The sequence below is a fragment of the Echinops telfairi genome, unplaced genomic scaffold, assembly GCF_000313985.2.
Source record: "Echinops telfairi isolate 266 unplaced genomic scaffold, ASM31398v2 ScPeMD7_9;HRSCAF=40, whole genome shotgun sequence".
NCBI lineage: Eukaryota > Metazoa > Chordata > Mammalia > Afrosoricida > Tenrecidae > Echinops > Echinops telfairi.
In genome coordinates, this window is record NW_022103906.1 from 30,562,701 (window position 1) to 30,578,116 (window position 15,416).

At 41.9% G+C, this 15,416-nt stretch overlaps 1 protein-coding gene across 1 annotated transcript in view; it reads right to left on the reverse strand.

The window, feature by feature from the left end:
- GPAT4 (glycerol-3-phosphate acyltransferase 4) overlaps positions 1-15,073 on the reverse strand; it is a 74,392-nt gene extending 59,319 nt beyond the window's left edge. The window contains exon 1 of the mRNA XM_004707556.2: positions 14,991-15,073. The gene's annotated coding sequence lies outside the window, so the exon portion shown is untranslated. The remainder of the gene's footprint in view (positions 1-14,990) is intronic.
- Between the last annotated feature and the right edge of the window lie 343 nt (positions 15,074-15,416).

Below are 15,416 nucleotides of genomic sequence, written 5' to 3' on the forward strand. Positions count from 1 at the left end.
ATGAGCCACCTAATCTGTGATACCTTGTTATGGCAGCCCTATGAAACAAATACACTTAAAACTCATTCTGATCCAATCACAAGCTATTTGGCAGGTGGCAATATGAGTTAGGCACTGAACTGCTTGCTAACTGCAAGGCAGGTGATTCAAACCCACCAGCTGCTGCCTGGGAGAAAAATGAGGCTGTCTGCTCCAGTCAAGATTTACAGTTTCAGCAACCCCACATAGGGTGCCGTCCTATGAGTTGGAATCGACTAGACAGAAGTCAGGTTTTGTGGTTGTCTGTCTGTGTTTTGAGTTTGATGATGCCTCACAACAACTCCCTGGGTGTGTTAGTTAACTGCTCTACTACTAACTGAAAGGTAGGGGTTTCGAGTTCACTTCAGAGGCACTTCATAGGAAAGACCCGGTTGATCTACTTCAGAAAGGTCAGAGCCTTGAAAACCGTTTGCAGTTCTACTCTGAACGCCCGGGTCACCATAAGTCGGAATCTACGTGATGGCAACTAGCATTACCACTCATAAACGAGGACTCAGATACTTCTTTCATTTGCTCTCTGCAATGCTACCTAAAGACCATGATGACTAAAAAATGTCGAGATGACTTGCACCAATTTTTAAAAATGGGGGTTGCGTGTGTGCTTAATTTTATTTATATATTTAAGTGTTTATGGGGAGTGGGTGAACTTTACACAGCAAATTGATTTTCCATTCCAGAATTCATCCACATTTTGTGTGGGGGCATTGATTCCAACCCCCACAACACCACAGCACTCTTCGCGTGTTCTCCGTGCTTCCTGTGTTCACTGATCCTTCTTTCCCAGCCCTTCCTTCTTTACGAGTTTTCTCCCAGGCATATGCTGCCTTTTGATGTTGCTTGTTCAAAGGAGGTATAGAGATGTCTAAGGGCCATAGTTTCTGGGGTTCCACCAGTCTCATCAGACCAGTACACCTGGTCTTTATTAGTTTAAGGCTTAGTCCACATTTTTCTCCCATTCTATCCAAGACACTCCACTGCGTGATGCCTTTTGAGCAGCGGGAAAGCCATTTCATTAAAAATAAATAAAGCACACAAAGGAAATACATTTCTAAAGCCCACTTACTGCACGTGTGTCATGTATTGGATCTCAATAATGGCATACTATGTCATTATGATAGGCACCCAGAAGGAACATGTGCAGGAGAAGCCTTGGTGGGTGCAATGTTTTAAGTGCTTGGATGCTAACTGTAGATTGGTGCTTTGAACTCACCAGTTATTATGCGGGAGAAAAATGTGAACACTTGCTTCTGTAGATTATTGCCTTAGGAACCACACAGGGCAATTCTACCCAGTCCTATGAGTCACTATGAATAAGCATATACTCCACATCATCTGGCTTATAGACAAAGCAATTCAAAGTATGATTCAAAATTTTAAAAAGTATTACATGCCTAGCATGCAGCCAATGTTCAATAAAAGGTAAACTATAAAACAGGAAAAACTCAAATTAAAAGTATAGTGAGAGTAAAAAAAACCTTTATAAACTACTGTGAGAAATGCCCTCAAATATTGCTGGTTGAAGCATAAAATACCGAGCTTTTAAGGAGAACATTTTAGCAATAACCATCAAAATTTTAAACGCACACCACCTTTGATTCAGCAATCCCACTTCTAGAAATGTATCCGAAAGACAGAGTAAGTAGTTCTCAAGCAGAGACCATTTTTGATGCCCCCTCCCCCTCCAGGGAACATAGAAGGAATCCTGTGGCACTGTGGGTTAGGCACTGGCTACTAACCACAAAGTTGGTGGTTTAAATCCATCAGCTCCCCAAAAGAAATATAAGGCTGTCTTCTCTTGTAACGATTTATAGTCTCCGGAGTGCTATGAATTGGAATTACACCATGGCAGTGGGTTTGATCTTGGTTCGGGGGACATCTGACAGATGCCATAATGGGAGGTGGGAAGCTACTGGCATTTACAGTTAAGAAGGCAGGATGCTGCTAAATATCTTATGATACACAGGACAGTCCCCACAGCAAAGAAATATTGAGCCCCAAATTATCAGTACTGGTGAGAGTGAGAGACCCTGTAACTACAGCACGTGCACAAGGTTATATATGCAAGGTTTCTGACTTCAGCATTGTGTGACTATCAGTAGAAACATCAATGCCCATTGATGAAAGATACAAGAGAATATATATTCATCTCTTTGAGACATCTACATACATACTGCACTGTAAATAAACAATCTGAGTTACATGCAGAACAATGTCTATAATAAACACCAACTGTCAAAGAGAAGGAAAGGGAAGTACACAATTTATGACTTTGCAAAGAGTTATTTCTGGAAAGACACATAGGCACTGGCTACAGTTGCTATCTCTAGGAATGGAAGGCAGGCAACACTGTTACCTTTAGGTATATTTAAAACTTTGTATCGTTTGAAGGGGTAATAGCTCATGCTTCAAATACACACAACTCAGCACCAAAGAGCACAAATGACCGTGCACCAACACACACACACACACACACACACAAACACACACACAACCCACTCGGGTTTGAACATTTAAATCCTGGCTTTAGCACTTAATAATTTGAGTGTAACTTTTAAGTAAATGATTACTTAATCTCACGCTTTTGTTCAACAATACCTATTAAAAGAACTGTTGAAAAGATTATATAATAAAATACAAAGTACTTAGTACACAGTGCTTATAATAGTAAATGCTCAAAATATATTAACTATTTTTACTCAATATTCTGAGCTCTTATTACAATGGGAAATCTGTTTTAAATTAACACTCTTAACAAGATATGAATCTTCTCGACTAAAAGTGCTTGATATTAGTGGTGCAGTCAGTTCCCACTAATAACCTATGTAACAGGACAAAACCCTCCTCGTGCAGCATCCTCACAATCGTGGTGTCAGAGCCCATTGATGGGAGTCACTGTGTTGATCTTGCTGAAGGGCTTCCTCTTTGCTACGGCTCTCTACCACAAATGTCTTTCTCCAGGGACTCATCACATCCAAAGTATGTGAAACAAAGTCTCTGCACCATCTTCACTTCGGAAGAGCATTCTGGCTGTACTCTTCCAAAACAGATGTTCATTCTTCTGGCAGTCTAAGGGAGATTCAATATTCTTCACCAGCACCATAATTCGAAGGCATCAATTCTTTGCTTTCTTATTCACGGTCCAGCTTTCACATAAATATAGTGCACTTGACCCAAGCTGTGACATTTTTATCACCCTTGTGATTAAAAATGACATCTTTGCTTCTGAGCACTTTTATGGGTTCTTTTGCAATTGATTTGCCCAATGTAACATGTAGTTTGAGTTCTCAATTGCTGTTTCCAGCAACTGATTGTAGAAAATGAAATCTTAGAAAACGTCTTTCTTCTGGTTTTCCTAATGCGGCTTACTGATGCAGCTGTGAGGATTTTCCTGTTGAGGTGTAATCCATACTTCAGGCTTTGATCTTCCTCAAGTGCTTTCAGCAAGCAAGATCGTGTCATCTACATATCACAGACTGTTAATGGGTCTTTCTCCTCTCCTGATGCCACATTCTCCTTCATACAGTACAGCTTCTCAAATCATTAAGACCTGACCCGGACCTTTCCTGATGTTAAACTATGCAGTATCCCCATTCTGTTGAGTGACAGATTGCCTCTCAACTTATGTACAGATTCCACATGAGCACAATTAAAATGTTCTGCAATTTCCATTCTTCACAACCTTATCCATAATATCTTATGATTCACAGAATTAAATGCCTTTGTATAGTTGATAAGATACAGGTAAACGTCTTTCTGGTATTCTCTGTTCTCAGTCAAGATCCACCAGACATCAGCAGTGGTATACCCGACTCCACATTCTTTTAAATATTTCTTGGATTTCTGGCAGGGCCCTCTCGGTACACAACTCCATCAGATTTTGAATTTGTTTCTGTTAGATGTCACGGAGTCTGTTCTTAAAGAGTGACCCGATGTACAATAGAATGAAACACTGACCGGTCCTGTGCCATCCCCACAGTAGTTCCAATGCTTGAGCCCATCATTGCAGCTACTGTATTGATCCATCTTGCCAAGGACCTTTTCTTTTTTTTACTGCCCCTCTCTTTTAACAAGCATGATGCCCTTTCCCAAGGGCTGGTCTCTCTGGTAACATGGTCAAAGTAAATGAAACAAAGTTTCACCATCCTTGCTTCTAAGGAGCCTTTGGGCAGTACTTTCCGGATAGATTTGTTTTGTTCTCTTGGAAACGCATGATACTTTCAATGGTCTTCGCCAGTACCATAATTCAAATTCCATCAATTCTTCTTTGAGCATCCCTATTGAATATTCAATATTCAACATGCATACTACATGAATGAAAACATGATGGCTTGGGTCAGGTGCACCTTACTCCTCAAAGTAATATCCTTGCTTTTTAACATGTTAAAGAGGTCTTGTACAGATTTACTTAAATGCATTTGATCTCTTGACTGCTGCTTCCATGAGTGTTGATTGTAGATCCAAGTAAAATGAAATCCTTGACAACTACAATATTTTCTCCATTTATCATGACGTTACCCTATTGGTCCAGTTGTGAGGATTTTGGTCTTCTTTACATTCAGTTGTAATCCATACTGAAGGCTGAAGTCCTTGATCTTCATCAGCAAGTGCTTCAAGTCCTCCTCACGTCATATGCATATCACAGGTTAATGGGCTGTCTTCTAATCCTGATGATCACATTCTTCTTCATATAATTCAGCTTTTCTGATAATTTGCTCAGTAATCAGACTAAATGTGAGGATGCAACCCTGATTATCTTCAACAAAATGATATTTGCATGTGATATAGATGGTATTTATAGAGTCTGTTGGATCACCTTTGGAATTGGCACAAATATGGATTCTCGTCCACTTGGTTGGCCAGATAGCTGTCTTCCAAATTTCTTAGCATAAGCCAGTGAGTGTTACCAGTGCTACGTGTTTGTGGAAACATTTCACTCGGTATTCTGTCAATTCCTGGAGCCTTGTTACTTGCTAATGCCTTCTGAGTGCAGTTTGGGCTTCTTTCTTCAAGCCCATTGGTTCTTCTTTTTTTAAGTTTCATTTTTTACTTTTTTTTCCAATGTTGCTTACAGATGAAGTGTAAATTTTGATTTCAAGGTTTGAAAGGCTGTTCTTGGTTCCAGGGCGCAGCTCGGGGTTTTCAAGAGCTGACCTTGTGGTTCACAGCCCAACAAGTTACTCGCCATACCACCATGGCTACCAGGCCATTGGTTCTTGATCATATGCTACCTCTTGAAATGTTTGATGGTGACTCGATGCACTCTCTAATCTGCTATGGCCCACAGAATCAACTCAAGGCTTGAATTTTTTCTTCAGGTCTTCCAGCTTGATATATTCTGAACATGTTCTTCTCTTTTGGTTTACTAATTTTAGGCCTTTACATATTTCAATATAATGTTTTGTTTTTGTTCTTGGGTGGTGGTCTTTCTGTTCAATTCTTTTATCATATCTTCTATTTGGCTTAGCTATTCTATATTCAAGATCACGGTTCAGAGTCTCTTCTGACATCTACTTTGGTCTTTTCTTTCTGACATTTACCTTTGGTCCTTTTAATGACCTTTTGCTTTCTTCGTATAAGATGTTCCTGATGTCATCCCATAACTGTTCTAGTCTTTGGTCACTAGTATTCATCTTCTGGCATTAGATCAGACAATGTTACATTGCTATTCTTAAGGTTTCCATTGGCTATTCCCCACCCCCACCCTAAGTGGACAGCCTATTCCTTCTTCCATGTCTGCATGCTCTACTGAAACCTGTAATGGATGACCTTACTACTATCAATGGGACAGCTTCCAGCATTACAGCAGCACCCATGTTGTATGACAAAGTGACAGATAAAATGAGGAGAAAGGCCTTTACAAATCCCCTAAAATGATGAAAAGGAGTTATAGTGGTGTAGTGGATTATACATCAGGCTGCTAAGCTCAAGGTATGTAGTTCAATACCACCAGCTGCTCCATAGGACAAAGTTGAGGCTTTCTGCTCCCATAGGAATTTAGAGCCTCAGAAAGGGACAATTCTGTAGGACTGCTACCAGTCAGAATTGACTCAACAGCAGTGAGTGAGTGAGTGGAAACGGTGAAAGCATATTGATCCCACCAAGAAATTGCATGTGGCCTGGCATGTCCAGAATAAGCAAATCTAGAGGGGCAGAAAAGGTACCTTGGTGGTGCTGTCAACCAGAAGGTTGGTGATTTGAACTCACCCGGTGGCTCTACAGGAGGAGGACCTGGCCATCTGCTGCTATACGGATTATAATTTACAAAACCCTATGGGACAGTTCTGCTCTATACATGGGATCCATAGGAGATGGCACCCAAGAACAAACAGAGACAGAAGGTTTCTTAGGGCTGGGGGAATGAGAAGGAGATAAGGAAATGACAGCTAAAGGGTTGTGGGATTTCTTTTAGAAGTGATAAAAATAGCGGTCAGTTAGTGGTGGATAAAGAAAAAAAAGTGATAAAAATGTTCTACAGTTGACTGTAGTAATAGTTACATAAACAACTCTATGAAGAAATAAAATCCATTGACATGTACACTTTTAAAGGAGCCCTGGTGTGTAGTGGTTACACAGTTGCTAATCGCAAGGTCAGCAGTTCAACACCACCAGCCAGCTCCTTGAGAGAAAGACTACCCTGTATATTCCTAACTGTTAAAGCCTCGGAAACTCACAGGGATAGTTTACCCTGTCCAATAGGTCCAGAGTCAGCACTGACTCGATGGAAAGGGGGCTTGGTTTGGTACATTTTAAAACGGTGAATTTTATGGTACACATGAATTATATTTCAATAAAGATGGTTATAAAAAAAGAAGAATCTAAAATTAAGGCAATGAATAGACTATTTACCCACAGCTTGATTCTGCAGGATGGCAGATATATACTGTAGTGGTTCGACTAAATAAATGTCTTTTAAAATTCCTCCCCAAACCAAAATTTAGTCTGTCTGTCCTTAAAACGGTAAAATAATTGTGAAGAAGTAAAGCATCGTGGTTACACAAACAGAACCGGAAAAGTTGCATTCAATGCTAGCCTCATATGTGTAACCTTAAGGGAAAAAAAAAAGAACATTTCCACCCTTTGGGTTGCTTCTCTGCAGAATGGGACTAATCGGTGTTCTATGAAAATGCTGTTCAGGTGACTGTGATAATGCTTATCAAGTTATCAGTGTTAGTGTTCAATAAACAGAAGTTACTGCTATAAACCATTACTGTAAATCTGGGGGCAATAATACAATGATGGCAAATGACAACTTTATTAATTTATCATGAAGAATTCCAGTCCAACCACTTCATTTTATATCTCAGAGAGCTGAGCCTTTTGAAAGAGTGAAATAGTTACAAAGCTGGTTAGTAACAGAAGTATGTCTAGAATTCAAAACTGATCTCTCTGCTACTCAGGCAGACCACCCTATACTTAAGGGAAGGTTGTATTGTAGATGAAATTCATCCATTTTTCCAAGTTTATTCTGTTGGGGCACAATAGATACAATGAGTTCAATTCTTGACGTGATAGCAACAGACAAATGCTTGTGCACATGGGCACCAAGGAAGTGTGTGCTGGGCTGGATTTAATGTCCCGTGTATTGGAAGTGGTGCCGAGTAAGAAATCTGCTCTGCCAGAACAGAAACTGCTTAGGAGGAAGAGCATGGGATGTTTTCAGAAACTTCAGACAGGCCAGCACGTGGGGCGCTATTAGGTTGAGAAACGTAAAATGCTAAGAAACAAGGCGCACACAGAAGATAACAATCTTGGGTAAAATCAACAGTCCAAGAAAAAGCTAGGGTAAAATCGTTCCAAGGACAGCCCAACTCACTAGGAAGCAAACATGAGTCATTTCTCAATTTCAAGGCGTTGGTCATTCTGAAAGGGCCCTGGTGGGAGAGTGGGTTATGTGCTGGGCTGGTAACCACAAGAAGATCAGCAATTCGAAACTACGCTCTTCCTCTCGTGAAGACTTAGTTGGTCTCAGAAACGCACAGGGGTAGTTCTACCCTGTCCTACAGGGCCTCTAGGAGTTGGAATGACCTGATGGCAGTGGATTTGGGGTTTGTTTTGGTTCTTCTGACCTCCAGAACTTCCCCCTAGCCCAATAACAGTTTAACCTGAGGTGGAAATGGGTAACATGCAGCACCATACCAAACTAACCCCAAAGCAACCTGTCTCAAGAAGCTGGTTCCAAAAAAAGTACTTTTATTATTCAGGAGCCATTGGTTTATGGAAAGCCACTTTATTGGGGCTGTAAAATCCAAGACAGTTCATTAACTAGGCACTGCTGTGTCAGTTCAATTTCAAAACAAATACTTTTATATTTGCATATGGTGCATGTACTTGCAAGCAACTTCCTGGCCCTTTTCTTCTTCTAATACCCTCCCCCCCAGCACCCCTATCTTTTTTATTTCACCCAACATACTTATTCTTAAATTAATTCCTGCTGTTGCATGTACAACAGTCCATTCCCTATTATTGCTGAGTAGCATTTCACTGTATGGATGTCTGAATTGGCTCGATGGCAATGCGCTTGGTTTGGTTTTACAAATGGACATTTGAGTTGTTCCCAGTTATTGGATATTATAAGTAAAACTGCTATGGACAATAATCTACAAGTCTTTTATGGGCTTATACTGTCATTTCTGTTGGGTACACACCCATAAATAGATTGAGTCTAAGACAAATTAAGAAATGCCAAACTATTTTCTATATTAGCTTTCCCATTTTACATTCCTGTAAGATATGAGGATTTCATTTACTCTCCATCCTCATCAGTGTTTGGTGCTTAGACATTCTTACGTCATGTATTGGCTTCTCATAATTTTAATTTGCAGTTCTGTGATGACTAATCACATTGAGCACCTTCTCGTGTATTTATTTGCCATCCATATTATGTTATTTGGTGAAGTGTCTATTTAAATTTTTTGCCCATTGTTTACTTTGGTTGTTCATTTGTTTTGTTACTTGCCATTTATTAAAAGTTTCTGCCCAATGATTAAGCAGTCATATTTAAAATGAGAAAGCAGTTTGTCAAAAGACACAAGCTATCCTTACAAGGTGAACTCCTATGAAGCATCAGACTTCTTTGTTCAACTCTGAATAAACTCACAATCATCTGAACTATGCAAAAAAATCACTAAAACTTGAAAGGAAAAAACCAATACTCCCCCCTTCACCCTCAGAACGATTCCCCAGAAAATGTTCTGGGATCTATGTTCAACTGCCAGTGTGCTTATCCATTCAGTTATTTAAAACAGTGCTGTCCATGGGAGGAGGAGAAGAAAATGGCAAGATTTTTTTTTTTCAGTCCTGCCATCTCTAACACTTATTCTGCTCCACAAGTTTCACAGTTAGATCATACTCAACCTACTTATTAAAATGTGTTCATTTACCAGCGGCATTTTTGGCAGCTGTTCTACACGTCATTGTCAGGACAATACAGTGCCCGTTCCCCTTGCATGTTTCAGGACAGTCCTCTAACACAGCCTGAGTTGTGCCCAGGGGGTGAAGGCGAGCTGTGAGAATGGGACTGACACGGGTCAATTGAGAAACAGTCTTATCATCTGAGAATGCACCCTATCTTTTTCTCTAGATAAGCATTTATTACATCTAGCTTGCTTCCTATATTTTATTGGGTCTATTTTGACTCAAGACTACTGTTAATATTTATTCTGTGTTTCTAGAAATCTATCTTGTCACCATGAGTAAAACCCCTAAATATTTTCTTCTCAATCATAGTGCTGCATTGTGTATGAGAAAATGGTGATCTATTTATTACTAAATCATATATAAATTTTCAATACAAGCAAAAACTATTGCAGTAGCAATAGCCACTAGCTACATGTGACTCTTGAGCAGCAGAAGGTAGCTAATCTGTACTGAGATGTGCTACAGACGTTAAAGGAGCCTTCGTAGTGCAGCGAGGTGAAAGCGCTTGGTTGCTAACCAAAGGTGGGAAGTTCGAACTCACCACCTGCTCTTTGGGAGAGGTGACATGAAGTAGGCTTACATAAAGATTCACAGCTTTGGAAAAGCTCTGGGGAAGTTCTACTCTGCTCTAGTGGGTTGCTGTCTCAGTCAGAACTGACTTGACAGCAGTGAATTGGTGGGTAAATGTAAAATGCACACTAATTTTTTTCAATGGTAGTGCGAAAAAAATGAATGTAAAATATCTCATTCATAATTTCTTATTTGGCTGCATATTGAAGTGACAATCTGGATAAATTGGATGAAATTATATTATTAAAAGTCTATTCACCTATTTCTTTTTTCCTTTTTTAAACTGGCTACTGTTATAACTAGCTGCCAACTCTGATTCATTGTGACTCTATGTAGTATAGAGTAGCAATAATCCACATCAGGTGCACATAAACTGTTTGCACCTCCAACTAACACCATAAAATGTAAAATTACTTATGTGGCCTGCATTAAACAAGACAGTATGAATCTAAATCTTTTACAGAAAAGTTAAGAAACGGAAAAAATACACAGGCATGCATATGTGTGTGAGTAAATAAATATATACTTTTACCCTCGCTATTGCTCTGAAGAATGAAGACAATAGTGTGATTGAAAGGGCTGAGAAGTGAAACAGAGGAATCTTCTTAGGTTCCAGGCACAGTGCTGTTAGTATGTGGTCTTTGCGACCTTGGAGAAGTCATTCAGCTACCCTAGATTGTTTCCTCACCAGTGAAAAATGTTTTACTTAAAAAAATCCACAAAAATGTACCAAGCCTTATTATACCCAATACAGGAGCACTGTACTAGCTCAAGTATTGACCGACCTTGAGCTTATAACAGGAGGTGCCGTCCAAACATAAAAACAACTGTCATACAAGGAAAAATAAAAGTGTTCTAAGAAAGGAGGCAAGCTTGGTAACTGGGCAGGTGTATGTATTTTATATATTTTGAAAGAGAAAGAGCCAGTTAAAGGAGTTAGGAAAAACCCCAAGCACTTAAAAATATTCCTTCTAACTTTAAAACTCCATCCCCTTAATCAGCGTTAGTCATACTGCATAAACATTACTGTGTAGCTTGGTGATACATGGAATGAATGGCACTTGGCCAAGTCCTCCCCGTGAGCATCATGATACAGAACAATGTGACATTCCATGACGGGATTCCTTTCTACTTGAAGAAACAACTCTGCAGTCCAGTTAAAGTTTCACTAGGACCAAATAATCCCCAGCTTCTAGCTCCAGAGAGCAAGAGATGTCTTAAAAGGTAACCTTTTGCAGCAACCAGTCCACAAGTTGACTAAAATCGTAATAAGCCAGACACACACACACACACACACACACACACACACACACACACACACACCTTACCCCCACATCTCCTATAACTTAAAAACAACAAAATAAACCCACTGTCATCAAGTCAATTCTGGCTCATAGCAACGATATAAGACCAAGAACTGTCCCATAGGATTTCAAAGGTTTTAAGTCTACAGAATCAAACCACCCTACTTTTTCTAGACGAGAACCTGGTGGGTTTGAACCACTGACCTTTTGGTTCGCAGTCAAGTATTTAACCCCTGCACCACCAGGCTCCTTTTGGCACCAGGTGCTCCAAAGAAGAAATACGTTTCTGCTCCTTTAAAAACGGAAAGTCTTGGGAACCCCAAGAAGCAGTTCTACTCTGTCCTGGAGGGTCACTATGAGTCAGAACAAACTGGATGGAGATGGGTATGTCCCCAAAACTGGATGTGCATGATGACATCACAAACATCCTGAAAGCAAAACGTATAAGCAAGCATGTCACATCATCATCATAAATCATTGTAATTTTCATACAAAATTCACAACAATATTTAGAATTATCCTCATTTTAAAGGACTAAAACTGAGACACAAGTACAGGTATTGAATTATTCTTTCTTGAGATAACAGCAAGACAAAACCCTAAAGAATACATATCAGGATATTTAGAGGAGCTATCCCATAATTCATCTGGTCTAGGATTCTCATCTGGTAATGACAAGGAGAATGTCTTAATGCTGGGTGCTACTGTTCTCTCTGCTAACTCCTGTGAACTTCCACTCATTCTAGCTTCCCTTACTTGCTTTTATTAAGTAAATGTGAAGGTTATCAAGTGTGTTAAAATCACATTCTGACAATCGGGCAGTTCCTCACAGAAGGGTCACACAAAAGGGATGATAAATCCAGGGTACAGTATAGCACTGATGAAACCCTTAAGTATCCTCTAGTTCAGTAGTTCTTAACCTTCCTAATGCCCGACCCTTTCATACAGTTCCTCATGTTGTGATGACCTCCCAACCATAAAATTATTTTCGTTGCTACTTTATAACTGTAATTTTGCTACTGTTATGAATCCGGCAACCCCTGTGAAAGAGTTGTTCGACCACCAAAGGGGTCGAGACCCACAGGTTGAGAACGGCTGCTCTAGTTCTTTAATATTTCCTCCCCTTACTATTATGGTTTTTGTTTTACCTCATTAATCTTGTTAGACCTGTGTAGGTTCATTTGTATAATTAAGGTTGTTTGGTGCATGAAAACAAAGATAGATAAACACTTCAGAAACAATAACGCAAGTAATGATTCCCTGAGGGGAAGGGGGTTTGTTGAGGGGGAGCTGATAACAAGGATGATTGTATAACCCTACTCGAGGGGAGCAAATAATAGAATTGTAAGTGAATGGATTTATTGGATGGGGTAAGATACAGCAAAAACAATTAATAAAAATAAAATATAATAATAACAATAAGGGCTCCTGGGGAGTAGAGTGGGGAAGGCAGAAATAATGGGGAGCTGCTATCAAGGAGTTCAAGATGAAAGAATATGTTTGGAAACTGATTGTGGTAGCAATCGTACAATTATGCATGATGTAACTGAATTGTGGATTGATATATCTGGACCCTAACATTTTTTTAAAATAAAATTACATTCTTATTCTCAGTGTGGTATCCTAATGTCAGAAGTGCCCATATCTTCTACTTCTCATTTGTCCTAAATCTATTTTCAGAAATAAATTTAAGGCATATCCCCTAGTTTGAGTAATCTACAACTTGGTGGAAAGTTCATGTGTACCCATCCAAATGCTCATAATTTTAATTACGAAGTTTTCAGTCATAGCCCTTCACACATTACTCTTTTTTAAAGGAACCAACCTAAAGGCAGCAGAGAGTAAGGGGCAGGGGCAGAAAGACTAAGGAGTGGGAGAGCTGTCACTTCTGACTTGAGTCCTGCCTCTTTTTACCTGTGGCATCTGGACAAGTCACTGAACCTCTTTGGACCTTGAGGGCTCATCAAAAAGGAATGCTGGATGAGGTGATCTGGAAGTTCTTGTCCAGATGTGAAAAACTTTTTGTTTTAACCTGTCTTCCAGCAGCTTGATTATCTTTGATACATTTTTTTCCAGTCCTTCGCCATATCTATTATGTGCTTCTCGCTTGAAAAATCTGTAGCAGTAAACTGTGTCCCAGAAAAAAAATACATTATGATTTTATACATTAGTAAGAATTTTAATTCCAATCTAAAGCTGCTTTTGAGTAATGAAAGTTCACTTTCAACGAAAGCATCTAGTATTTCCCTCTGAGAAACATGGGGGGCTTTAAGGGGCGGAGAGGGAATGGGGAGGGATATGGATGGGTTAAGACCAGCTGAAAGTGATGATGAGGCTGGATGAAAAGCGCTTGCCAGCAAACTATTCCACTTTGGTGTATTCAAAATGCTCTAAACTATGTTTAAGGTGCCCTGGTGGCTCAGTGGTTACGAGCGGGCTGCTAAGTGTTAAGGTAAGTAGTTCAAAACTACCAGCTGCTCCTTAGAGAAGACGAGGCGTTCCATTCCTGTGCGGTCAGTGTCTGGGAAACCCACAAGCACAGTTCCACCCTGTCCTACAGGGTCACTATGAGTCGGCACCAAGTTGATAGCAGTGAGGTTGGTTTGGGTTTATACCGTCTTTTTTTTTTTTTAATTCATCACTGCCAGAGAGAAAATAATCCTTGCCTGACATTATTACAAGACTCTTTTCTACAGTCTTTGGCATAAGGATAATTGCTTCTCACACCATGTCCCTTGGGTGGAAGATAGAATCTACACGACAGGAAACTGAGCAGACACACTCAAAGCTCGGCTAGAATGAAGGAAAATGAATCAGAACGAAAACTCTCTAGTTGATTTCAGGACGTTATCAATGGGAAGATCCATTATCGCAGAGGCCATCAGCAGTGCGAGGCACCGATATCCAGGAAAGCCAGCAACTTATTTCCATAAAGCTGTTGTGCTTCATCCTAAATTTCAAACTGCAAAACTTCACGCCCTCTGTGAAATGGAAAGTGAGGAGCCAAACTACTAAAACCCCGAAGCAATAGGATGCTTTGGTGGGAGCCGTGAAGTAAACATAGGAAGGCCAGGGATTTCAAGGGCTACAAAACACGAAAGGAAATATTCACATGGAGAACCAGGGAGGAAAAAAACGAACCGCCAAAAAAAAAAAAGAAAAAGAACTTATAGGCTGAAAGGAGCTGGATTGAAATTCCACGACTTTGGAACGGAGAGGGCTGCAGGCCACCTTGCATTCGGGAGAGGGTGGGGGAGGTGGACCGGGGGCCGGGACGAGTCCATCTCGAAGAGGGGACCCCGATGGAGAAGGAAATGGCGGGGAGCCAGCGCCTCCGGGCCGGCCGGGGGGACGCGAGCGCGCCGCGGGCCGGGCACCGGGGGCTGCGGGAAGGGAGCGCAGGCGCCGCGGGCCCCCCGGCGGGGACGGGGACGGACGGTTCCACCGCGGGGCGGGGGGGGAGGGGGCGGGCCGTTCCACGTCGGTCCGGGAAACCCCAGGAAACGGCAATGGTGCCTCCTGACGCTGGGGCGGCGGGCGCAGAGACGGTGTCCCCCGAACGCAGGCCCCTGGTTGAGCGCCCGACCCCGAGCCCGAGGTTTGTCTCAGTTCCCCTGACGCCAGCGACACTTAAGACGCGGCCGGGCCAGTGGTACTCACCGACCGAGAGGTTGCGGGGCTCCTGGTCCCTCCGTTGACTGTTCCTCCCGCCCTAGTCCGCCGCGGCCGGCCGAGGCGTGCGTAAGGACGTGCGCGCTCCCGCCCGCCCTTTGTCTACGCGGCTTTGACGTGACCCTCGCGTCCCATCCCCACCCCTCCCGCCGTCTAATCTCTCGCCCAGCACCCTTGCGCAGGGCGCGCGCCGAGCCCACCCGAGTCGAGCCGAGCCCAGCCGAGCCCGGCCGAGCCTGGCCGGGCCGGGCGGGGCGGGGCCAGGACGCCGCGTCCGCAGTCCCCGGAGGGTGGGCGCGCACGACGTGCGCCGACTCGCCCCCTAGCGGACGAGGGGCAGTTAGCTGGGGCGAGGCGCACGCTGGAGAGGCTCGTCCCCTCTGTCTAGGGCCCTGCCTTATCTCGTGGCCTGGG